Consider the following 26,974-nt stretch of genomic DNA (forward strand, 5'->3'; position numbering starts at 1 on the left):
ATAAAATGTTTATTGCATTTATACTCAAGCGTTGCGTTTACAATAGAGGAGGACACAGTTTGATCAAATTTCCTTTTTTAAATTTACGGTATACTATAGTATTACACATCTACCATAGCCATAATGTTCTACCACTTCAGCTTAACAATTAGAGAAAAATAAATTATTAAAATTCCGCAAAATATCACAAATTATTCATAAAATTAAAAACATAAACATATGTGTAAACAATCCAACTTTGACAGTTCTCATTGTGTATCACGGTTTTTTGTTGCTGCTTGGTTCAAATTAGCTGTTTTCATAAATAAAAAAATAATAGTGCTGCACCCTGTTGATTAATCTTGTAACTTTTAATGTTTTAGCGAATTTCCCTATAGGGAAGTAGCTATTACCGTACGTGGCACGGTAAGACCTAGACCCGGGACCGATTTACTTTTTCATCTTGATGTCCCCAGAGGCCAAAAACACTATTCGTTCACATTTTTATATATGTATATATATATATATATATATACGTCCGTGAACGTGATAACTTGAGTAATTTTTGTCCGATTTTGATGAAATTTGGTTTAAAGGTGTAAAGCGTGATAAACTTGAATGAGTTCGCGAACCAGCACGATCGGACCATGGGAACGGGGCTTTACGGGGGGTTTTATGGGGTAAAAATTGGTTTTTCTCACTTTTGACCCTCAAAACACAAAATTTCCCAATTTTTCTTTAGACCTTTTTAAAGAGCTTAAAAAAACAAATAATTTAGTATATAAAAGTATTTTTGTTCAATTATTAGTAACGGAGTAAATTAAAAAAATTGTAAATTTAAAATTCCCATGTTATTCTTATGGAGAATATTGTCAAATGTTGTAGTTTGCTTGTTTATGAATATATTTTGATCAAACTTGGCAAATTTATTTATTTTGTACTAAGCTATCAATATTTTACTCAAAAACGCACTTTATTAGTTTCCTTGTAGCAGCAAACCTACGTACTCGTTAAACCTAATGTTATTAAAATATATTTAACTGAAAATCAATTCAGACAAATGGAAATTCGCTTAGTCGGCAGGTTTGCTGCGGCGGGGGTATTTTGCATATTATAGAACCAACTTTTTAGTTGAAACAGCCTGTTTAAAACAGCTGACTAAATTCTTTAATTCCCTTTAAATATGAATACTCATAAGGTTAACATGGGGAACTATCGAGCCACTGGGGCGGAGCCCGAAAGGATTTTTGAGATATATATGCCTATATGTTAATCGGGAATGTGAGCTATCATCATGCCTAATTTCAGCCAAATCTGTCCAGTAGTTAATGCGTGATTGAACTTCAAACAAACAAACTTTTCACATTTATAATATTAGTATGATATTAAGCATGTATTTTGTAACTGTCGAGATACCAGGTTTTGAGTTAGTGTGGTTTTACTGTAATAATACATTTTTTAATTCATTATTACAAAATGCATTTTTTATGTACAAAAGGTAACAAAACTTCATTTTTGGGATAAATAATCTAACTCCTCTCCTCCCACTAATTTGGATAGAGCTGGTCTTAAATACAATATACAAAATCAATCAAATTAAAAAATATTAAAGTTATTGTTCTAATAGATGCATAATATAAATGCACTGTCCATAAATGCATAATATATATTGATTTGACAACAACAAACAGTGTTTTTTACTCCTTTAGATATTCTTGTCTCTATAATGGTTATAGTACAATAACTCTAGTTATTTTTAGTACCGGTAGAGTGAATCTATATTTATAAATATTTTATAAAGTTTCACCATTACATAACTTAATAATCTTAAAAAAGAAGGAGTTAAACCATCCACAGCCATTGGGAGGGTGTATTAACTGTCATTTTTATGGTCCTCAATCTTAAATTTGAGCGAAGGCACTGTAAATTCTAAATGGATAGTACTGCAGGGAAGGTTTTAGATGAACGTGAGTAGATCCAGTTAGTGTAATTGTTAACTAAATGGATCAACGGATGCATTGTTTGGAAAAACTTTGATCGTGAATTCGTTTTTTAATGAAATATTACGTTTGGTCCTAGAGAGTTTCCTGGAGGGCTTTCCTTGACTTTGACCCTTCTTTCAATGGCCTACAAGTAATGAGTGAGAGGAGTAAGCATCTGTTCTTTTTTTACAATGAAGCTCATTATTTTGTATACAACCAAATATGGCAGCCAACGTTACAAAATCATTGGTGTAAAGAAAGTTCATGATATGTACCAAGGTGTGGCTTTTGAATGAATGTCGAAAATTCACACGATAAATTGATCTGGTATCAGCTAGTAAAATATTTTTATCAATACTAGCAGCCAGCGTCACTTCGTGACTTCGAAATTCGTGATATATTTGATATATAGTCGATAAGGGTGAAAACCATAATTTCTTATCATATCCCTATTATTTTAATTGCATGCGACTCATCGAGGCAAATTAAAAATGCTAATGAAACATACTATGAAAACACAAATTCTCTTCTTTAAATTTTGAACAAATAAACACTTTACAATATTTTAATTTAATTCCCTAAAACACCAAAGTAGATACAATAGGACAATATGACACCACTTTAGGCACGTTTTCCCCATAAGAATAACATGGTGAGCTTTTTTTGACCACTTTTTTAAAAATCCAGCTCTCGACCAATACAAGCCTATATAAATGATCAATACCATTGTATAACTTCATTACTATTTCAAATCCACATGCATTCACATGTATATTCTCAAAATCATCAACTTGACAGTGCGAGGTTTGTACGCGAACTCGTGCGCGCTCCCGGCTCATGGTCCTGCTCCTGACCCATGGTCGGTCTTCTTGTCTCTAGTGGTCTAGTCCTAGTTGGGAGACCTCCTGTTGAAGTAATTTTTAGTTAAATTGTTTGAAATTTTTTAATTTCTAGTAAAAAATTTAGAAAATTTCACAATTTCTGGTAAAAAATTTTGCAAATTTCAAAAAATCTATAAATAGAGGTGGCATTGGCCCAAGACCTCATTCTCGTGCATGATGCCGACCTGTCAACACTGCTCCGTGTCGCTCTCCACCAAAAGTAACCTGATTCGCCACTACAAGGTAATTCATAAAATGAAGGTGAAACTGTGCAAAGTTTGCAATTTAATCTGTGATAATAATGTGGCTTTAAAATCACATATATTACAAAGTCACAAGACTTGTAATTTCTGTAAAACGAATGTTGTTGGACATTTTAAAAGACACGCCAATTCTTGCATAAAATGTCCATATACAATGATTAAATTTGTCGGTGAATCGATTAGAACTGACCTTGAAAGTACTCTGAAGTCTTGTCCTCTGCCGATAAAATGGACTTTAGTTAGGAGAATCAAATTTATAAAATATTCAATGGATCAAAATGGAAAATTAGTTAATGAAAAAGAATGTATTGCAGATTTTAGAAGCCTTACTACCTTAACTATTGAGAAGAGAGATTTAAAACCTCAAATTGAAAATGCACTTTTAAAGATTGATGCGTCGATTCATAAATATCAAGCCCAAGGCAGTGGATGGATATATGACCATACTAAATATTGGCAGTTGCATGTTTATAAGTATAAGCCTTTAACTCCAAAGTCATATATCCCCACACCAAAAAGTATTCAATCAAAACATGCAGTTTTAAATATAAAAAATTCTGATAATAAATGCTTCCTTTGGTCAATTTTAGCAGCTTTATATCCAAGGAACTCTAATGAAAGTGCTAATAGAGTCTCTAATTATGTACCCTATGAAAGTCAGTTGAATATGACAAACATAAAGTATCCTGTGAAAATATCTGATATAGATAAATTTGAAATACAAAATAACATAAGTGTTAATGTATTTGGGGTTGAATATGATAAATTTATATATCCATTAAGAACAACCAAACTAAATAGTAGTACTCATATAGATTTATTATTATTACAAGAAGGTCGTAAATTACATTACTGTTTAATTCGTGATTTTGATAAGTTAATGTTCCACTCTACAAAAGATGACCATAAGAAGCATTTTTGCAAGTTGTGTTTGCAACATTTTTACAGTAATGATATATTAGAACGTCATGCAACATATTGTAAAAACTTTGATGCCCAACGAGTGGAAATGTCTAAACAAGATACATTACAATTTAAAAATTATAAATATCAACTTAAAGCCCCATTTGTAATTTATGCAGATTTTGAATGCTTTATAAACTCTAACAAGCATACTCCATCTGGATTTGCATTTGTTGTCGTGAGAGATTCTAAGATTATTTCTGAAGAGTTATATAGTGGTGCAAACGTTATGGATGTGTTTTTCAAAAGGTTGTTTGAGACTTATGACTTCATTAAACGTCAAATGTCAATATACATTCCCCTTGTAATGACTCCAGAGCAAGAGGTATCTTTCCAAAACTCAACACATTGTCATATTTGTGAAAAGCCCCTATATTTTGATAGGGTGAGAGATCATTGCCATTCCTCTGGGCAATACCGTGGAGCTGCCCACAATGATTGTAATTTAAACTATAAAGTAACAAAGAAAATACCAGTATTCTTCCATAACTTGAAAAATTACGATGGGCATTTAATAATGCAACACTTGGGAAAGTTTAATCGTAAATTAAATTGCATAGCTAAAGATATGGAAAAATATATATCATTCTCTGTAGATGATTTAGTATTTTTAGATTCATACAACTTTCTGTCCCTTCCATTATATAAATTGGCTTCCAATTTAAACACATTTAGATTCATACAAAATCCACTACTACAACGTAAAGGTGTATTTCCCTATGAATATATGACGGGACCAGATAAGTTTGCAGAGTCTCTACCCCCAATTGAGACATTTTATAGTACTCTAACTAAAGAACATATCTCTCCCAATGAATATGAACATGCTAAAAATGTATGGACACATTTTAATATAAATAATTTACAAGAATATCATGATTTATATCTTAAAACAGATGTATTGCTACTGGCTGATGTCTTTGAGACTTTTAGAGACCTGTGCTTAAAAGATTACAAACTTGACCCCGTACATATGTATTCACTTCCTGGACTTACATGGGAGGCCTGTCTTAGAATGACTGGTATAAAATTACAATTATTTCAAGATATTGACATGCATTTGTTCATAGAAAGTGCAATCAGAGGAGGAGTCAGTATGATTTCCACACGTTACGCTAAAGCCAATAATAGATATATGGGTGAACATTATGACCCCAAACAAGAGAGTGTGTATTTAGTATATTTAGATTGTAACTCGCTATACTCCACAGCTATGTGTGAGACACTACCCGTGGATGGATTTCGTTGGACGAATGAGATAGACTACAAAATATACAAAAACAATCAAAATGATGAGTTTGGATACATTTTAGAAGTTGATTTAAAATATGATAAAAGCTTACATGATTTACATAATGACTATCCATTAGCACCTGAGAAAATGAATGGCAAATTAATACCTAATTTAAATGACAAAACTAAATATATTTTACATTATAAAGCATTACAAAAATATGAAGAATTGGGTTTGATTGTTACAAAATACCATAGAATTTTAAAATTTAGACAGTCTAAATGGCTTGCGCCCTATATTAATTTTAATATTGAAAAACGCAAATGTGCTAAAAATGATTTTGAAAAAGACTTTTACAAATTGTTAAATAATAGTCTCTTTGGTCGAACAATTATGAACCAACGCAAGTTTCGTGATATATATCTCAAGGATGAGTCACTATTAACTAAATATGTCACTAATCCAAGGTTCGACTGTAGCAAAAAGTTCGATAACAATTTACATGCTATACATTTAAATAAATTAGTTGTAAAGTTTAATAAGCCGATATATTTGGGAATGACCATTTTAGATATTAGTAAAGTAATAATGTACGATTTCCACTATAATTATATGTCAAAATTTAAGAACAAAAGATTTCTTATGACAGATACAGATTCTTTAATGTATTCTATAGTTACAGAGGACTTTTACAAGGAAATAGAATGTGACTTGCACTATTTTGATACCTCTGGATATAGTAAAGACCATTTCTTATACTCTGATAAAAATAAAAAAGTCACTGGCAAGTTTAAAGACGAATTAGATGGTCATATTATGTATGAATATTGTGGTTTAAGACCAAAGTTATATTCTTATATTCCTCTAAAATGGTTATATGAAGAAGACAAACAAGCTTTAGAGGTGAAGAAAGCTAAAGGAGCTGATGGTGCTACAGTTAAACATCTCCTTAGACATCAACATTATTTAAACTGTCTTGCCACTGGGCAAGATTACTATGAGAATGTGACAAGAATTAAATCTACAAATCATCATCTTCAAACCTTAACTATGAATAAGAAAGTACTATCCTTTGACGATGACAAGAGGTTTATTCTAGAAGATGGCATCAACACCCTTGCTCTTGGTCATTATAAAATTGATCAAACATAAATCTATATTTGCCATTATTCTTTGACCTTTCTTTGTCTATTACAAAAAAGCCATATTTAGTTTTATCCCAACATTGGTGGCAGAGATTTCTAAATTGGTTAAATGAAAAGTCATTACCAACATGATTGTTATATGCATGTTTTAAATTTAAATCATCTTGTTTAAATAATATTAGGAAATTTACATTATCACGTAAATGTTTGTGTACTTTGCTGTAAGATTGACACAAGTAAAAACAGTTAATATTTTTATGTCGACCCATTGAGAAAAATTGTGTAATATTTGGACTATTTAAGTCATCAAATACAACAACTGACTGTGATTCGACATCATTTGGTGTGATTTCACAGTCAGTAAACGTGTGTAATTTCACTTCATCACACAAACGAAATATTTCAATTATTTTTTTATATTTTTCTTGTTCTAAAGATTTTGATATTAAATATAGGTTTGTAAATTTTAATCCTTCCTTTTTTACAATTAAATTATAAATTACAACCGTCTTCCCACTTCCACTTGGACCACAAATAACACATCGAATATTGGTAGGAAATAGACCCAACTTCTTGGGTATATTTTCCTTAGTATGTACTATTTTAAATTTGTGTTTTTGTTGAATAAAAGACATTTTTTATATAATAAAAATGGTAAAAAATAATAAGAAAACATGTAAAAAGGGCAAAGGTTTATTCTTAAAGCCTTACAGGGGTCGAGGGTTATTGAATACTCTTATAAATAACCTTCCATTTAATTTGAAAATACCAACATATCAATACTGTGGACCTGGAACGAATATACGTGAGAATTTAGCTAAAAATGTACCTCCAAAAAATAAGTTAGACTCTTATTGTAAAGAGCATGACATATTCTACATGAATAATCCCGATACCGCTGCTCGGAACAAAGCAGACATGAGATTAGCAGACTTAGCTTGGACTAGAGTAACGGCGAATGACGCAAATCTTGCTGAAAGAGCTGCAGCTTATGCGGTGACAAATTTGATGAAGGCAAAAGCAAAAATGGGAATGGGATTAAAATTTAATAAAAAAGATGGACAACTACCAGCTGTTAGAGGCCGCAAAAGACGTGCCTCACTTCCGGGGGGTGTACCTAAAAAACGAGCTAAAAAATCTAACACCAAAAGTAAAAGAGTGCGGAATAGTTAATTTAGACAGTTCATCTGGCACACATTGGACAGCATATCGTAAAAATAAAGATATTGTAATTTATTTTGACCCATTTGGAATCCAACCTCCAAAAGAAGTAATTAAATATTTTGAGGGACATAAAATATTCTATACAACCGATCAAATACAAGATTTAAATAGTTCTATTTGTGGAATTTTATGTTTATCATTCATAAAAAATTGTTGTTTATAAAAATGGATTCATTCTATAACATTTTCGGGTACAGAGCCAGAGCTAAAGTCAGTGTTCTTTCCTCCCATAGAATTAAATGATGATTATGTAATTGGATTAGTAGATTTTCAAAGTTATAATTCTATATTTAATGTAAAAAAACCACTTAATACTTTAACATATTACAAAGTAGAGAAAAAAACATTACCAAAGGGAGAGATCTTAGTTGATGATTTAAACCAGTTATTAGATGGTAAACTTAAAGTTATAATACATAAAAATGGAGAAGCATTAATTAATACTAAAGTCAAACTTTTATTCAAAGGGCTTATTCCAAAATTAAATAAACTTAAAGGCAACAAATTAACCATTGGAGAAGGTGATGATGTTTTCTATTATGACCACAAAGCTCCAGTAACAATAGAAATTTCTGAAGGAACATATGAGGTGGTTGAGCTTGCAAAGGAAATTCAAAAGCAAATCCCAGACTTTTTCCTTACAGCTAATAATAAAACTATGAAAGCGACATTACTTTCTAGCCACGTGTTTGATTTTACAAAACCATGTTTAGGGTCTGTTTTATTGGGATTTAAAGGTGTTTCTACTCCTGGTGTACAGTTTGAATCTACAAATAAAATAAACATTAATAATGTAAATGTGATTAGAGTAAAATGTAATATTGCAAACGGGTCCTATTTAAATGGAAACAAATCACACACCATACATAGCTTTTATCCAGAAGCTCCTCCTGGCTACAAAATTATTGAAGTTCCAAGAAATATTATATATTTTCCTGTAAATAAGAGAAGTTTAGATGTTGTCAGTATTACATTTGCCGATCAGCATGACAAGGCAATTGACTTTAATGGAGAAGAAACTACAATTACTTGTCATATAAAAAAGATATGAGAATTTATAAGAATTTATCTATAAGTGTACAAAATGCTAGGTTCCTAAAGTCAATAGGACTAAAGTTAAAATTTTCTATTAATAAAAATGGAAGATTTTCTAGACGTTACAGGGAAATCCCAATTCGACGATAGTGTGGTTAAAATTACAAATCACTCCTATGTTCCCCACAACACTTTGGCAATAAATAATTCTGATGAAATTCGAATATGTATTAATAATCAAGATTTGCTAACTCTCCCGTGTAGGAGTTATCTGTATATTAAGGGAGAAATTGAAAATCATGATAAAGGTCATTTTATAAATAATGCATTTGCGTTCTTATTTGATGAAATTAGATACGAAGTTGCAGGTAAAGAAATAGACATTGTAAGAAACCCAGGAATTTCTAGTCTTATGAAAATATTGAGCTCTTACAATAAAACTACTAAATTGTCAAATGTGGCATTTGATTCTGACACGAATTTAAAAGAGTTCCATAAAAGTGGCAAGTTTAGTACTTGTTTGCCATTAGAACTGTTAATGGGTGTATTTGAGGATTTTAATAAGGTATTAGTAAATGTCAAACAAGAATTGGTGTTAAAAAGATCCAAAAATGATTTGAATTGTATATTAACAACCACTAGTGCTCCAGCCAGTGGTACTGCTGATATGATTCCTAAAATTACACTTAACTCAATTCAATGGGTGATGCCACATGTAATACCATCAGATGGGGAGAAGTTACAATTACAAAAGATGTTACTGCAAAATAAAAATTTGCAAATTGCATTTAGAAGCTTAGAGTTGCATGAACTTCCATCATATCCCAATACTACAAGACATACATGGTCAGTAAAGACATCTTCAAGTTTGGAGAAGCCTAGGTATATTATATTTGGTTTCCAAACAGCTAGGGATAATAGTGCACGAAAAAGAACTGATGAATTTGATCACTGTAAGTTAAAAAATCTCAAAGTATTTCTAAACTCTGAATATTATCCTTATAGTGATTTAAATCTCGACTTTGAAAATGGAGATGTCTCTAAAGCTTATGAGATGTTTATGAGGTTTAGAGAGACTTACTATAATACTATCCCAGATCCTATGATTAGTAGGGCTGAGTTTATGAAGAAATATCCACTAATTGTAATAGACTGTTCTAGACAGAACGAAACAGTGAAGGAAGGAATTGTTGATATTAAATTAGAGATTGAAACTGCAGAAAATGTGCCAGCAAATACATCTGCATATTGTTTGATAATACATGATAAAGTGTTTGAGTACAATCCTTTGTCAAATGAGATAAATAAAATGTAAATAAAAGATGAAAAACATTCAACAAGAATTGGTTGACTCTGCAAATCAAATACGAGAGAAATATAGAGCTTTAAAACGTGGCAAGTTTCTAGAGGCTGAAGAGAGGTTCCAAACATTCCAACCTTTAATAGAGCCATTACAAGAATTAAAAAAAATCGCCAAAACAGAGAGGCCTCGAATGGAGATTCTCCCAATGACTCCATCTAGAATACCAATAATACCAAGATTACAACCATTACAGCAATCCACCCCACAGAAATTAGATTTTGGTCTTTTAGCATCAGACTATTTAGGAAATTACCTCAGTAAAAGTAGTATGACAGACACTACATATGGTATTAGACGAGAAGCAAATAAATTTTTTATTGGAAATAAGGAAGTTGATATTGCCAATGATGATGTTACAGTTGCAAATAAAACCTACAAGGGGACAAAAGGTTTATGGGAATTGTTAACGTTAAAAGAACCTGAGAACTATACTCAGGCTGATTTGCAAAATTATAAAGAGATTTTAGAAGCTACAAATGGACATTTAAAGAGTTACAAAGATGGTGCACCAATTTCAAGTAATAGACATACTAAATATCTTAATATAATTAAACCTCTTTTTAAATCTGTTGGTGAAGGTTTGAGACAAGTGACTGGTAATAAAATAGACTATATTTATTGGGATGATCCTAATGAGCTTGTAGATAGGTTAAGACTTCTTTGGCTAAGTCGCCAAGCCGGTAACTCAGGAGTAGATAATGAAATAGATTCCATTATTGAGGAATTGAGAGAAAGTGGTATTATTTATTAAATAAAAATATGTTTATAGATAAATTTTATCGTTTATATAATCCATATAATAAGCCTGCAGAACCCAGGGCTAGTAGTGAACCTACTTTAAATTTACAAGACGATAGTTGGAATGGTTTAAACCGTAAAATTGGTAATGTTAAAGATGGGGAGATTGTAGATGATGTATCAACTTTGGGACAGACATTAACTAGAAAAGGTGATGTCTTTTTACAAGGTAAAACTAAATATGAGTTTTTAGAATCCAAGAATAAAAATTGGAATGCTAAAAAACGGAAAATTACTAATGTGGAAAAGGGTGAAAGTTTAGATGATGTGCCCACTTTACAACAGACTTTAATACGAAAAGATGGTGGTACATTTGTACAAGACAATAATAATTATGAATTTTTAGAATCAGAGAATGGTATTTGGAATGCTAAGAAACGGAAAATTACTAATGTAGAAAAGGGTGAAAGTTTAGATGATGTGCCCACTTTACAACAGACTTTAATACGAAAAAAAGATGGTAAATTTGTACAAGACGATAATAATTATGAATTTTTAGAATCAGAGAATGGTGTTTGGAATGCTAAGAAACAAAAACTTAGCAATTTGATGGAAGGTACAGATAGTAAAGATGCTGTGAATGTTTCACAAGTTCCAAAAATGGAAGTAGGCTATTGGAATTTTAATAATAAAAGGTTAGTACGTGTTAAACCTGCCATTGATGACACTGACTGTGTTACAAAAGAACAGACTATAACTTATAATAAAAAACTACATTGTTGGGATGCCAAAAATCAATTCATAAGAAATCTACCAGAGGGGGAACATTCGGATGATATTTGTCTAATGTCACAATCTATGCATTATGATGGATCAAAATTTGTATATGGAGAAAAAAAATTTAATTTGATGGAATATAATCCTGATTTATTAGTTGCTGACCCCACATCTTTGAGTGGATTTAAGTATATAGATAATAGACCATATATACCAGAAAACTATGTATTTAAAAGAATGGAAGATAATCTATTGATTGGGGCTAATGGTGATGTATTTAGAGTTACAGGAAAGGATGATGTTATAAAAAATGAATGAAATTGCATACGAGCTTCATAAGCCTGCAAGAAAGAATTTCATTAGAAGGTCTTTTAAAGTATTGGGTATAAACGAAACCATACAAATAGATTTAGTTGATATGCAAAACTATGCTAGAGAAAATTCTGGCAATAAATATATTTTAACTTTAATAGATACATTTTCTAAAAAAGCTTATGCTGCTCCACTAAAGAATAAGACAGGGTTAGTGGTTACAGAAGCCATTAAAACCATTCTACCAAAGGGGGTTAAAAACATTCAATCTGACAATGGAAAAGAATTTTTTAATCAATATTTTAGCAAACTAATGAAAAAATTAAATATTAATCACTATCACACGTTTTCTACAACTAAGGCTGCAATTGTGGAGAGGTTTCAGAGAACTTTAAAAAATTGGTTATATAGGGAATTTAGTGCTCAGGGGAGTTATAAATGGTTGGATTTACTTCCAAAGTTAATTCGAAAATATAATAATAAAGTGCATAGATCTATAGGAATGAAGCCTAACCAAGTGAATGTTAAGAATAGTAAATATGTGCATGAGAGGTTGCATGAAAGGACTTCTAAAGTAGTGCAAGTTAAAAAGCCAAGATATAAGGTAGGTGATAGCGTAAGGATTTCCAAGTATAAACATGTTTTTAGTAAAGGTTATACTCCAAATTGGACAGGGGAACTATTTACAATAGCAGAAGTTAAGAATACAAAGCCTGTGACTTATATCTTGAAAGATGAAAATGGCAATATAATCAGGGGAGGCTTCTATACAGAGGAGTTGTTAAAGACCAAGTATAAGGACATGTATTTGGTAGAGAAGGTAATTAGGAGAAAGGGTGATTCGTTGTATGTCAAATGGCTTGGGTTCCCAAGTAGCCAGAACTCATGGATTTCCACTAAGGATGTCCAAGGGAGCACATCATGAGCCGGGAGCGCGCACAAGTTCGCGTACAAACCTCGCACTGTCAAGTTGATGATTTTGAGAATATACATGTGAATGCATGTGGATTTGAAATAGTAATGAAGTTATACAATGGTATTGATCATTTATATAGGCTTGTATTGGTCGAGAGCTGGATTTTTAAAAAAGTGGTCAAAAAAAGCTCACCATGTTATTCTTATGGGGAAAACGTGCCTAAAGTGGTGTCATATTGTCCTATTGTATCTACTCACCAATACAAAACATACTTAAAACACAAAATACTATCACAATACAAAATCCAACGCAAGTCATTTTCTTTTTTACATTTTATACACAATAGCATTAAATTTTACTTGAATTCACTGAAACATTACCAACTACAGATAACCCTATTTTTGTATGGATGCAGACAAAATTGTATTATAGCCATCTGTTTATATGTAAACAAATGTAAACTTGAAATAATTCAGATGATTGACAACAGAATTCAGCACAAACTCTGAAATTTTAAAAGCCTGTTTGACCTTTCACTTGTTTTTTTTTTTGTTTTTTTTTTTTTTTTTTTGTTTTAGAAGGGCTTTTACGAGACATCCCGCAAAAGTCACATCTAGAGGATAAGAGCTTTAAATTGATACCCAATATGCCTATAAAAATAAATATTTAGGGGTTGATTTGCTGCACAAAAAATCCAACAAATTCTTTTAGTAGTATAGATAAAATATGCATACATAAAATTATGGACCATCCTCACACTCTAACATTAACTTTTTTTATTTTCCCAACAAAACTGTCCTGTACAGTAGTTTAAGCGTAAATCTGAGTAGACGCCTTCAATGTAACAACTATCTTCAGCCACGCGGTTCTGTACTGTATAAAGTATTCGTGAAATGCACGCGTATGTGACAAATCTAGTACACGAGCTTCGTTAAAATAAACACGACAGGTTTCAATTTATTAATTACACATACATTTTAATTCACAGTGGTTTTAATGAGGAAAAATCAATAAATCACTTACATAGTAACAACAGTCGAAGAGTTGTACAACAGTTACAACATTTAAGACTTGATATTGATTTTATGCTTGTACACTACTTGACATAGCCTGTAACAATGTAGTCCTACTGTAGATCGGCCAAATAAAATTATAAGGCTCAAAAATGAAGGTTCCCCAACAAAAATAGGGGTAGCGGATTTTTATCCCCCTTGAATTTTACCCCCTGGGCAAACGTTACGTCACAAACCAGGGGGTAAAATTTCAGCCGCGAACTTTTGAGTTTCACGACATCAGCTCGATGGATTAAACGCGGAATGAAACATATATTTTCACGGTTGTGAGTTTAATCAGAACACATCAAATTATAAAAACCTAGAATGTACGGCCCGGATTTTTACCCCCGGAATTTTACCCCCCAGAATTTTACCCCCTGGCCAGATATAAATTAGTGAGAATGATTAATTATCGTCATTCAGTTTTAATTTAATGGTAAACATTTTATTATTAAGTAGCCTATCTTAATTTATATGTAACATTAACTAATCGAACAGGGTTTTAATATTAATTTTGAGATTCGAGTGTCAGGATTCGATCTTTGAAGCCAACTGTTGGTTAATATGATCAAAATAAAACAGCGAATTCTGTTTACTTAGTTGAGATTACAAAATAAATAAATAAAGATAGGCTACTAAATAATGAAATATTTACAATTAATTAAAAACAGAAATAAGAAAATCAATCATTCAATTTCTAAAATCAGCCAGGGGGTAAAATTCCGGGGGTAAAATTCCGGGGGGGGGGGTAAAATTCCGGGGGTAAAAATCCGGCCCGTACATCTTCAGTTGCCTAAACGCTAGTTATATGGACAGGGGGTAAAATTCCGGTTTTTATCGCTAATCTAATAATTAATCACGCTCTGACTATTTTCATTAGACTTCAAAATCCGCGGGGGTAAAATTCCGGCCGCGAACAAACTTTTGGCCACTCAGGTTACTACGTCATAGTGACGTCAGCTTTGCCCAGGGGGTAAAATTCCAGGGGGATAAAATTCCGGCGACCCCAAAAATAAACATGAGGAATATTTGATCTTACGATCAGATCCTGTATAAATAGTTAATAAAAATAAATTAGGTACACAATTGGTAGTTCATAGATTTCAAACCAAAAACAGAAAATCACCAAACATAAAATAAAATATTGTCAAATCGAAAAGTAGGCTACTTATTAAAACCGAATTGGAGAAATCATGAAAAATATTATAGGAACTGTTTCACTATACAAACCAATACAGCATGTATGCACGGGAGATTCAAAGTTCCATAAATTAATTCAATGCAACCAGAATTTAGTTCTCTTACTGCAGCAATATTGAACAATTTTGATTTAAAATTTATCAAGTTTGTAATTGGCAAAATATATATAGGCTACTGTATTTCTAATATTTTGATAACCCAACCAAATTTATAATCGAAAAAGTATAAACAATTCCAATATTTAGCCTATATCATTCGTCTTTAAGATGAATTTACAATTACATATACTGTACTGTGTTTCATCTTTGGTTAGCCAATGATATACAGTTTTGGAAAATTATAAGTCATTCTAATGATCTGATTATGACATGATTATCTGACATTGTTGAATTGCAAACAAAATATAACACATCAGTTTTGATCAGTAAGCCATATTTAAAACGCATTTTGGGAATAATTTCTAGTTTTCTAATAAAAAGAATGACTTTGTAATTCATACAACAAGAATGAATACATACAACCACGATTATTTTCACGAAGGTTTGTATTGTTGTTTGATTAGAGTAAAATATATAATGCAGAATTGTGAAGAATATACGTAACTATAGAATATGGAATATTACTGAATTGGTTGTAAATAACAAGCTGTAAACCATGTACTGCATATAAATAACACCCAGAACACCATGTAAACAAAACATAAACTAAGACACATTTCACCTAACACAATCTACTCACTCACCGAAATAAATAAATAAATAGGTAACTTTTATTTCCAAAGATAATCATTCAATAAATGCACACACGATAATTCAATCTCTAACATGTTTAACTAATATAAATTACTTTTTTTGTATTTGAGAAAAGGGACAAAAACTTACAGCAGTTGATGACAAAGAATATCCATGTACAAGTGGGCAAGATAAGGCACTGACACTGACACTACTATCACTCACGTACTGACTAGGCCTACTGACTGACACTGACAGTGCTCTGCGTTGTGTGTCCGCGACCGCGGCTACTATAGCACTGTCCTGTCGTCGTGTTGCACGTCACTACACCACACTACCAACACCAACCACTACTACTACACTAGTCGTCCTGTCCTGGCAGAGGCACACGTCCCCGCTCAACACACAGTCACAGAATACCTTGACATTTGATATGACAACATTTCCACAAATCAAAAAAAGTCGGTAGAGCTTTTTGATGACAAATACTGCAGCATCAAAGATATTAATGAAAACTACAGAAAGTTCAAATTTAAGTTGATTATCTAGTTATTCAGTTGTCGTGATGTACAGGATCGGCGTCTATGGCAAATTGCGATACATTACATTTCTTTATTCTTAAGAAACAATGTGGTTCTGATTCCACTATAAACTGTAGGTCCCTTAGTTGTCATTAGTCAAACGTTTGACCCAATAGTCAATTGTCAAACTGTATGGGTATTAATTAACAGCTGTGTCTAAGGAAAAATTTCAGCCTTAGTCACTAACAAGACTAAAATATGGCACCATTCATCCTACACTCATCTCATTCATACTTGGCTTAAAATACAGTACCTACATTCGTATGGTCACCTTTTCAGACTATAGTATTTCACCAAACTAATTTTATCTGAAAAGTAACCTACAGGTTTTTGATTTATTGCGTTGTAACGGTAAACAGTTTTTGCTTTAATTGCAGACATTGCACAACAGGGTAATTGACAGCTTGAACAAGGACTTAAAATAGGAAAACCCTAGCGAACTCGTGACCTCGATCTTTGCTGAGCTTACGTCAGCATCAGTCATCCGACAATGTTGTGAATCACTGCAGCTCGAGACAGGGTGGTACCGCCGCAGGACTATACTGTGTGTGGTGGAACCAGTCACCAGACCCTCCGGGTGCGGGCCATTCTCAGGTACACGAGTCAGGAGACGGGTTCCATCATACAGACCATATATGTAAGAGTGTATTCTCTCAAAATAACAGTCAATCAAATGTTCAGTTCAGCGTATCGCCGTTACAATGAGCGAGTAAATGAAGTGTAACGAGTCTACTGGAGGCGAACGTGCTAAAACTTTAACCCGGCAATACCGCCAGTTGTGAAGAGCAATAACCTTAAGTGAATAACCAATAACGACGTCCGGTCAGGTCTGGCAGGTTGCTGTCTCGCAGATGGCTACTAGACGGTGACGGTGGTGGTGGTGTTTGTGGAATTTCCGCTAAACGAGTCTTACCCTGCTGAAGGTAATGGATGGGTGCATATAGCAAAACAAAGTAGTACGGAGGATAGAGAAAGATGTTTTCAAATCTGAGAAATAATACGTGAAACTTTATACTGTACTAATTTTAGAACTACACCGTGCCAAGAACATGAAGGTGTAGATATAACTGCTGAATTAACTGACAAAATGCTCTACGTATTTTATAAAGATTACTAGATTAGTTTCAACCCTTCGTCAACCCCGGAGTCGTGTTGTGTTGTGTTGATTGCAGCACCAGGCAGGAGCGGTAGTGGGCTGTGGTCACTCGCACTCGCAATGCTCATTACAGCATCTACTACTGCGGTGTGAATAATCATATATTTCGTAGTGTTATTGCTTCTCTAAGAGGTGCTTGCATGCACTTCAATACGTGGTCACCACTCGCCAGTACTTATTGCAACTTATAATTACAACAAACCCACACAACGAAGTAATCCTTTCAATTCTCATTCTGTAGTAAGACGGTCAAATAGATCTTGTATTACACCATCGATACATATTGAGGACAGCTATTGACAACTCGACTGTATCCCGAATGATTCTAATTCAGAGCAATGAAGTATATATATTACTCCGTGAGCTGAAGTCCTTTATGAATGAAATTATCGTTTAACCCGATGATATTATTTTGGATTACTCTGTTAAATTATTTATTCATCAATGTACATAAACACGGTCTGTAAACGTAGTTACAGAGCTTATAGGTGAGGTCCATGACAACCAACGTAATAAAAATAATACAAGTATTATTTTATTTGTGAAAACACTTTTAAAATGTGGTAATTATGAAGGAGGCTAAACTTGACGTTTTGCATCCAAAACGCCATTTGTAATTATACCCTAATGCCAACAAATAATAATTATCCAACATTTCCCATGGACTGTGTGACGTTGGTCGAAAAGTTATGAACAAACAACCAAACATTGTCACCCGATTGTTTCCAAGTGATAATTTATTGGTGTCATTATTTATAGATGTGCCATTATCATTTGCAAGTGTCTCCACTCCGGCCACTCGGCCACGAGTGTAGGACTTTCGGCCTGGGGTGATTATGAGAAACTTACCCTCCGCAACAAACAATAGGGAACGTGGGTAGCTCTGAGTCTGCTGTCCCCAAAAGATTACCCTATAGGTAAATTGAAAAGATTTTGTGGGTAAGAGAGAAGTAGGGAAGGGGTGATATGGGGTGTTTGACACAGCAAGCTGGCCAAAAACTATGAATAGGATTAGGTACGGTACTTCCAAGAAGGACCTGAGCCCCAGAGTACTCCAGAGCAAGAGCAGGTATTAGATGGATTTAAATCTAAGTTTAGGCTATAGTTTAGTTACAAACACCGTGCTAAAAGTTGTATATTTAAACAGTTTTTAACCAATTTTAACGACGATTTGACGACATATGTGTCACCTCAGTTCAAGATACAAAAACAGTGGATATGTATAAATTGACCATCATAATATTAGTTATAGATATTATAGTTTTGTATATACATTATAGCTTTTATAGATAGGCTACTGCAGAAGGTGGGGCCACCATCCGCCTATTGTCACTATAGCTTTCATAAATCACAAACGTTGACGAATTAGTCTCACTTAATATGATTTCAAGGCTTGTTTACAAGAATCCATCCACTCAATAGTACAAAAATATTATCCATACAACAGTATATTATATTATTACAGTGATACAATCAAATTTTATGTAAACGGTTAAGGCCATTTACCAAATAAAAATATAGGCATATGGCATATCAAAATTAAGCTTAGAGTGTGTAGATTTTGCCGAAAAGTATTGATATGGACGAACTCCCTAAGGGCTCTGCCCCACAGGCTGATTTTCAAAAGGCTACGCCTTGCATGTTTTGGAAGTTATTATTTGATTAATTTAGTGAACAACAGCTGACCAATGCAATCGACAATATAGTTTTCCTACAGTTACCTAACAATGTACATGTTCTCTCACTGATTTGAGAAAGCAAAGTGGCCAATTCGCTCATCAGTGAGACTGTCTCACTCTAATTACTTTGTCTCACTCCAGATTTGCAACGTGAAGGCACGAAATAGTGAGCGCGTAACACGCAGGCAACGTCATATGCGCGCTAAATGCGTTGGCAGCACTGGCTGTAAATCAGCTGGTCAGCTGTTGTACTGTTGTATTTGTCTCTTCACAAGGGCCGGTACACACACACCGACTTGGACGCATGTGAGTACGACTGATCGTGTCGTGCTGGCATACGACAAAGTCGTGTTACCTCACGACAGTTGTCGTATCGGTATACGACTCAGCAAACACAACAGCGAACTCTACTGGCTTTAGGACTACTAACCCAGCTAACCCTGGGATACAGGCATACAACCATGAATAAACAGGATGAATGTGTATGGAAAGTTTAGTCGTTGCTATGTAAAAAAAACTAGTTTTGAAACACTTTGCAAAAATAAACAAGAATTTATGTAATGCCATTTACTGTACGTACATTTCATTATACATCCTTAATTCGTCTAATTCCATGTGTTATCAGTTAAGGTAATGTTAATTTTGGTTAATTTTTGTTGCCCTTTACAATAAGTTACAATTACAATAAGTTATTTTTGTAAATTTACATACAGCAGACTCTCTCTAGTTCGGCCACCTCGGGACCGGACCACCGGCCGGACTACAAAATAGCCGGACTATCCGTCTGTACTGTCAATATTTATAATAGCCTGCCCCATTTAATTGTTCACCTATGGTAAAAAATCAACAAAGACGTTGTTTAATATTGAACTATTTAAAAAATTACAATCATTCACCTATTTTGAAATAGCCTACATAAATTTAATAATATTTGACTTAACCTCTCACAACCGTTGCTATGATAACATCTTGGAAAACGTAATGGCAAAAAAGTTGGTTTTTGAACGTTTGTAATTTAATAATTAAGTGCCGTAGACTAGTTTTATATAGCTAAAAACCCAGCGTGGTGCCCCGCAGTCGTGTCCCGAGACGCACTAGTGTGTATACACCGACGCGATAGCCATATAACGCCATATCCCGCTACGACTCAAAACAGTCGTGAACCCATACGACACGACTTGCCTGTCGGACCCCCAGTCGGTGTAGGGCGCGACTCGAAATTTGTCGTCCACGACTTTGACACCTCCACGACTGCTGTCGCACTAGTGTGTACACCCCTATGCGACTTCCATTGCCTACTTTGTTTCTCTACTTGCCGTGCAGATATACGATTTCTTGAGTCGTACAGGGGCACGACAAAAGTCGGTGTGTGTGTACCGGCCCTAAATGTTTTATTAAAAGTTCACTTCTGTGTAAAATAGGTTATGTTTCTTCACAAATTTATTTGTTCTATGGTAACAGTAGGAAAAGTATAATGTGCAACTCGAGTTCAAAGTACAATTGCCTCACTCGAGAAACCATTCCTCACTCGCCTACGGCTCGTGAGTAAGGATTTCTCTCGAGTGAGTCAATTGCTCACTTTTCTCACTAGTTGCACAAATAACTATTGTTTGCTTACATTTTTGTTTACTTATTTTATTATTTACTTTCACGTTCTTAAAAGAGTCACGGTGAATGGACAGTGAAGCTATTTATAGCTGTTTGTTACAAGTGAGTAACTAAAGGTGTTCGAACCATGATGACTATGAGATTAACAAACCATGTATGTTGTTCGTTCCAAGAGGTTGTCACCGATCTTTAACAGATCGCAATTTCATTGAAAAGTATTAAAGATGTCGTGAAAGAGAGCTGCGTGTACAGGTACAACCTCGGCCAACCTTAGGACGTAAGGTATGAAGGTTCCACTGCCTTTAACATCCTTTCACATGAAAATTTCTCGAACTTGGGCCCTTTAAATGAAATATAAAGTCAAAGTTGATTAAATTAATTTAATGGTGGTTTCTGTTCACCCGTGAATTCACGGGTAGAACCTCTTGTTTCAGTTTAAAGTGTGAATTGTAGTTTAACAGCTGAATGTACATTCGTAGTACATTCATTCAGATAATTTAAACAAGAGACGTAGTATAAAAATAATGATAGGCCTACTTTAATTAAATTACAGTCTGGTGTAAGGTAAACAAAAAACTGCAGTGTTTAAAATAATGTTTACCTAAAAAAAACTTCTGGTAGTGTCCTATTTACAAGCAAATACAAAGTGAAAGTAAATAACAATTTGTTATGTAAAAACCAGATAAACACTAAGTATAAAATACGAAATTAAAAACTAAACCAATGTAACAAGAGACAAGTATGTTATAAAAATGCGTTTAAAATATAATCCTATATATTAATTAACAGTCTGGTGTATTGGTACAACAAAATATTAAAATTAAACTTGTAACTGCAGTGTTTAAATGATCAATTACTACAAAAAGGCTTCTAGTGATGTAGATATTTACAATCAATAAAAGAAATTTACAGTTTGTTATATACAAAATCAGAAAATTCAGTTGGATGGAATTAAATGCCCCTATGCATTTCATTCAACAATTAATTAATGTAATTTGCAATTTAATAATTGGAACACACAATTCAACATTGTGCATTTCCAACAAAAATTATGTTGGATGGAATCAAATGTACTGTTGTTATTAGGTGAAATAACACAGAACAAGTAAGTGTCAAAATTAAACTTTTACGGCCAAAATTTAGCGTACGCAGCCAACAAAATAAAGAATTCAAGTTAAAATTACTACAAGTATTTTGCATTTAAAGGTTTCGTAATACAGTAAAGTTAAATAGACACCTTCTAGTGATGAAATGCACTATTTTGTATTGTTTTACTACCTTACACAAACATCTGTTAGGTACTTTTATATTTAGTGTTCGCGGCCAACGAAATAAAGAATTCAAGTTCAAATTACTAGACTACAAGTATTTTACATATAAATGTTTCGTAATACAGTACTGTTAAATAGGTACCCTCTAGTGATGAAATTAAAAAATTGGACGTGGCAAAATTCAATGAAGCCATCTTACGAGGAACACCGGTGGTTCCCCCCGCAACTAGTGTGGCTCATGCAGAGGTGTTAGTTACATCCATGATGGGACTAATCGTCTCCGCTTGCGATGAGTCTATGCCTCGCGGAAGATCCCGGTGCAATAAGCGACCTGTGTACTGGTGGACTGCCGAGATTGCGGAATTGCGTCGGTCAGCATTGAGAGCCAGAAGACTTGCTACCAGGGCCAGAGAACCTGTAGACAGACGTCGTAAGTCGGATTCTTACAGAGTGGCTAGGAGGTCTCTTCGTCGAGCCATCAACCGGAGTAAACGTAGTTGCTGGGAGACATTAAGGGACGATATCGATTCCAATCCGTGGGGCTTGGGTTACAAACTGGTAACCAAGAAACTTGGCACCCGCTCTCCACCTTCCGTCATGGATGGGGCCACTATGGAGAGGATAGTCGAGTCCCTTTTCCCGGCTCACACGTTGCGCCCACTGCGGGATTTCGGAAGGGTGGATGACGTACCACTTTTCAGTCTTGGAGAGGTGGAGGCGGCCGTCCTATCCCTGAAGAACAATAAGGCTCCTGGACCCGATGGGGTACCCGGCGAAGTTCTCAAAAAGGTTTTGACTATTAACCCCTTGATCCTTTTACGCATGTACAATGCCTGCCTAGTCGAAGGAGTTTTCCCTTCGTGCTGGAAAACAGCTAGGCTTGTGCTTGTTGGGAAGGGGAAGGGAGATCCAGACCTGCCATCCTCTTACAGACCTCTGTGTATGTTGGATACGGCTGGAAAAGTCCTCGAGAAGTTGATACGTTCCCGACTGAATTCAGCCGTAGTCGCTGCGGGGGACCTGTCCCCTCGGCAGTATGGATTTAGGATGGGGCGATCTACGGTTGACGCTGTTGAAGAGGTGAAGCAAGCCGTGATGAGAGCTGAGGATTTTAACCACTACTCTCGAAGGGTTGTGCTGCTCGTCACTCTCGATGTGCGAAACGCATTTAATTCGGCGAGGTGGTGCGATATGCTGGATGCTCTGGAGAACACCTTTCACGTCCCGGCATACCTCATGCGTATCATAGAGGATTATCTCCGGTTCCGCCTCCTCTTGTATGACACTACAGAGGGCCCACGGACGATGAGTGTCACTTCCGGTGCTGCCCAAGGTTCCATACTCGGCCCGGACCTCTGGAATGTCGCGTATGACAGCCTCCTGAGGTCTGAAATGCCTGAGGAAACTGTTTTGGTTGGGTACGCGGACGACGTTGCAGTTTTGATAGCTGCACGTAGCGTTGAGCTGGCTCAGCTAAAGCTGAACCGAGTTATGCGTACTATAAACGCATGGATGACAGACCACGGTCTCTCGCTTGCTTTGAGCAAAACTGAGATCGTGATATTAACAAAAAAACGGATTGACACCATCGTGCCGTTGAGGGTAGGGGCCGTTGAAGTCCAGACCGTTCGTTCTGCCAAGTACCTTGGGATTATGGTGGACAGCAAGCTTAGCTGGCGGGATCAGATTTTCCGTACGGCGGACAAGGCCGCTAGGGTGGTCTCCTCTCTTAGCCGGTTGATGGCCAATGTCGGAGGGCCTCGGTCCAGCCGTAGAAGGCTGTTAATGTCTTCTGTCCAGTCCGTACTCTTGTACGGTGCTGAGGTGTGGGCAGACGCTCTAAATAAGGAGGTATATAGGATGCGGCTTGCCCGAGTGCAGCGTCAGGCAGCACTAAGAGTTGCATCCGCCTACCGAACAGTGTCCGAACCCGCCGTCCTGGTGGTTGCTGGAGTCATCCCCGTCAAACTTTTGGCGGCGGAGAGAAAAGCAATTTATCAGCGCCGTGGGGAGGACCAGGCACGAACAGAGGAACGCACCCGCACCTACCAGCTGTGGCAAGAGAGCTGGGAACAGGAGACTCGGGGACGCTGGACCAGGCGACTGATAAAGCAAGTCCAACCTTGGGTTAATCGGCGGTGCGGAGAGGTGGACTTCTACCTCACCCAATTTCTGACGGGTCACGGCTTTTTCCGGTCGTACCTGTTCAGGATGGGCAAAGCCGTGTCACCCGATTGCATATACTGCCCAGGCATTCCCGATGACGTGGAACATACATTTTTCCACTGCCAGCGTTGGGAAAGGCCCCGCCTGGAGGCTCAACAGTTAGTAGGACTGCTGTCGGTGGACACGGTCATACCGATGATGACGGAGGGTGAGGACAATTGGACCTGTGTGTCACATTACATCCAGGGTATTCTCCGCGCCAAGAAGCTCGACCTTGACCGGGATGCGGTGTAGGTCTTAAAGTATCCAAATGCCATAAACGGTGAGAGCCCTGAGGGCTTAGGTAACATGTTGGCCTGACTTGAAGTAATGTGACAAACAATTCCAGGTCTGTGTCCAACAGAGTAGAGGGGGTTTTTTAGTGAGTAGTCTGCGATAGATTCAGGAGTCTCACACTACAGGCTGGCTACCTGTGTGCGTAAAAGCATTTTTACCTCCTCTCCCTTAAAAAAAAAAAAAAAAAAAAAAAAAAAAAAAGTGATGAAATGCACTATTTTTTATTGTTTATCTACTGTACACGAACATCTGTTACATATTTAGCGTTCGCGGCCTAAGAAATAATGAATTCAAGTTCAAATAACTGCAAGTATTTTACATTTAAATTTGTCATAATACAGTACTAAAAACCACTATCATATACAGTATTAAAAGAAGCATAAAAGATTTATTATATGTAGTAAGAATTTGCGTATTTTTTAATCTAAAATTTTGAAACAAAAATAGGTTTATTTGGGGCGGATATCCACCACCCGTAGACACCATCACTTTTTGAGTCGTTAATGCCAAAGATTACAGCAGTATTCTAATACAATAGTAATGTATTTCCTAGAAGGTTGGCTCCAATGCTATTTGCCCTGTTTCCTGTGTCGACGACCCTGTCCACCACCCCACAGGTATTTCCGGGAGATTCCTGGGATTTAGTGGGTAAAGGTACGCGCGCACTGCGCCGTCACGGCCGTCACGGCCGTCACCGCCGTCACCGCCTTTTTCAGGGGGGGTGCGCGCACTGCGACGGCACGGCCGGCCGTCACAGCATTTTGGACTGATGTATTTTGCAGTTGAGTTGTTTTGCTGTGAGCAGTGAGAGTGTGGGAGCTATGGATATTGAAGAAGACGTGGTGGTAGTTGGATTAATTGTAGGAGAAGAGGAAGAGGAGAGGAAGAGGAAGAGGAAAGCGAGATTTTGGATACATAATATAAATAGAAAACGACTAGGTTTGGTGAATTTCACACATTATTCCCCGATCTTGTAGAGGACGATGACAAATTTTTCCAGTACTTTAGGATGCCCCATGAAAAGTTCGAATGTCTACTTCGATACCTAGAGGAGAGTCTTTCTAGACGTCTTTCTGTGACGTCCGTGCCGTGGGGTGCGCGCACTGGGACAGCACGGACGTCACGGACGCCGCGGAATTGTCCTGAGATTCGCTCCTCCGAACTTTCTGACAGACGTCGGTGGCGGCGGTGGCGTCCGTGACGGCCGTGCCGTCCTAGTGCGCGCACCTCCATTACATTACATGGGAACGACTTTTGGAAAAGGCCGGCCGTGACGGCCGTGCCGGCCGTGACGGCGCAGTGCGCGCGGGGCTTAAAGCGCAAGCTCAGGTCAGGTACCTACTCCCGAGAAACCTACCCTTTACACCACATAATAGGGGCAGCCCAGGCCGAGTCAGGGGCAGCGCAGGCCGAAAGTCCGTTTCCCCCCGGCCACACGCCCGTGTCTACTGATAACACTAACGAGGTTGTACAATTAGATAACAGATACGGCAATGTCCACTGCAGCGCAGCTTTACACCGCCATTATACTAATGTAATGGCTGTGATTGTATGCACGCGAGATTTTCAACAAAACACTTATCACTTAACAATAATGAGCCATTGAGCTATGTACAAAAGTAACAGTTCAGAATAAGATAAATACACCATTTGCCAGCCTTGGCACGTTATGAATAAAATCATGAAAGGGTGGACCACCGATGAAACGAAAGTAATGACAGTGCAATGATTAAATAATCTACAAACAGTAATATATAACTGAACATAGAGGTGACAGTGGCCACTTGTAGTGGTAACATACGTGTTAATAACTGTTCGGATGGATTTAGATTGTTTAGAAGAAATTATTTGGCTACAGACGCTATAAGAGCGTGGCGTCCCCTATAAAAAAGTAATTTCTGGCCATATATGGCCATATCAAAATTCCATATATGGTTTTATAAAGCCATATATGGGTTTTGATGAGCATATATGGAAGCATATATGGCCAGATGTGGTTGTATCCATATATGGTGGTGTCCATATATGGCCATATATGTAGTATATATATGGAATTATTGTTCATATATGGCCATACATGTTTTCGATATATGAAATAATTGTTCTTATATGGCCATACATGTTTTCTATATATGAAATAATTGTTCATATATGGCCATACATGTTTTCTATATATGAAATAATTGTTCATATATGGCCATACATGTTTTCTATATATGAAATTATTGCCCATATATGGCCATACATGTTTTCTACATATGAAATTATTGTTCATATATGGCCATACATGTTTTTTATATATGAAAATATTGCCCATATATGGCCATAAATATCCTCCATATATGGCATTATGGTCTATATATGGTCATATATGACTCC

The 26,974-nt window shown here is 35.8% G+C and overlaps 1 protein-coding gene across 1 annotated transcript in view; it reads right to left on the minus strand.

Moving 5' to 3' along the window:
• The window catches only part of LOC128983442 (caspase-1-like), a 120,345-nt gene that overhangs the window by 15,220 nt on the left and 78,151 nt on the right, over positions 1 to 26,974 (minus strand). The gene's annotated exons all lie outside the window — the stretch shown is intronic.

Source organism: Macrosteles quadrilineatus, unplaced genomic scaffold (genome assembly GCF_028750875.1).
Source record: "Macrosteles quadrilineatus isolate MER2022 unplaced genomic scaffold, UCM_ALF_1.0 Scaffold_1__1_contigs__length_201487025, whole genome shotgun sequence".
NCBI lineage: Eukaryota > Metazoa > Arthropoda > Insecta > Hemiptera > Cicadellidae > Macrosteles > Macrosteles quadrilineatus.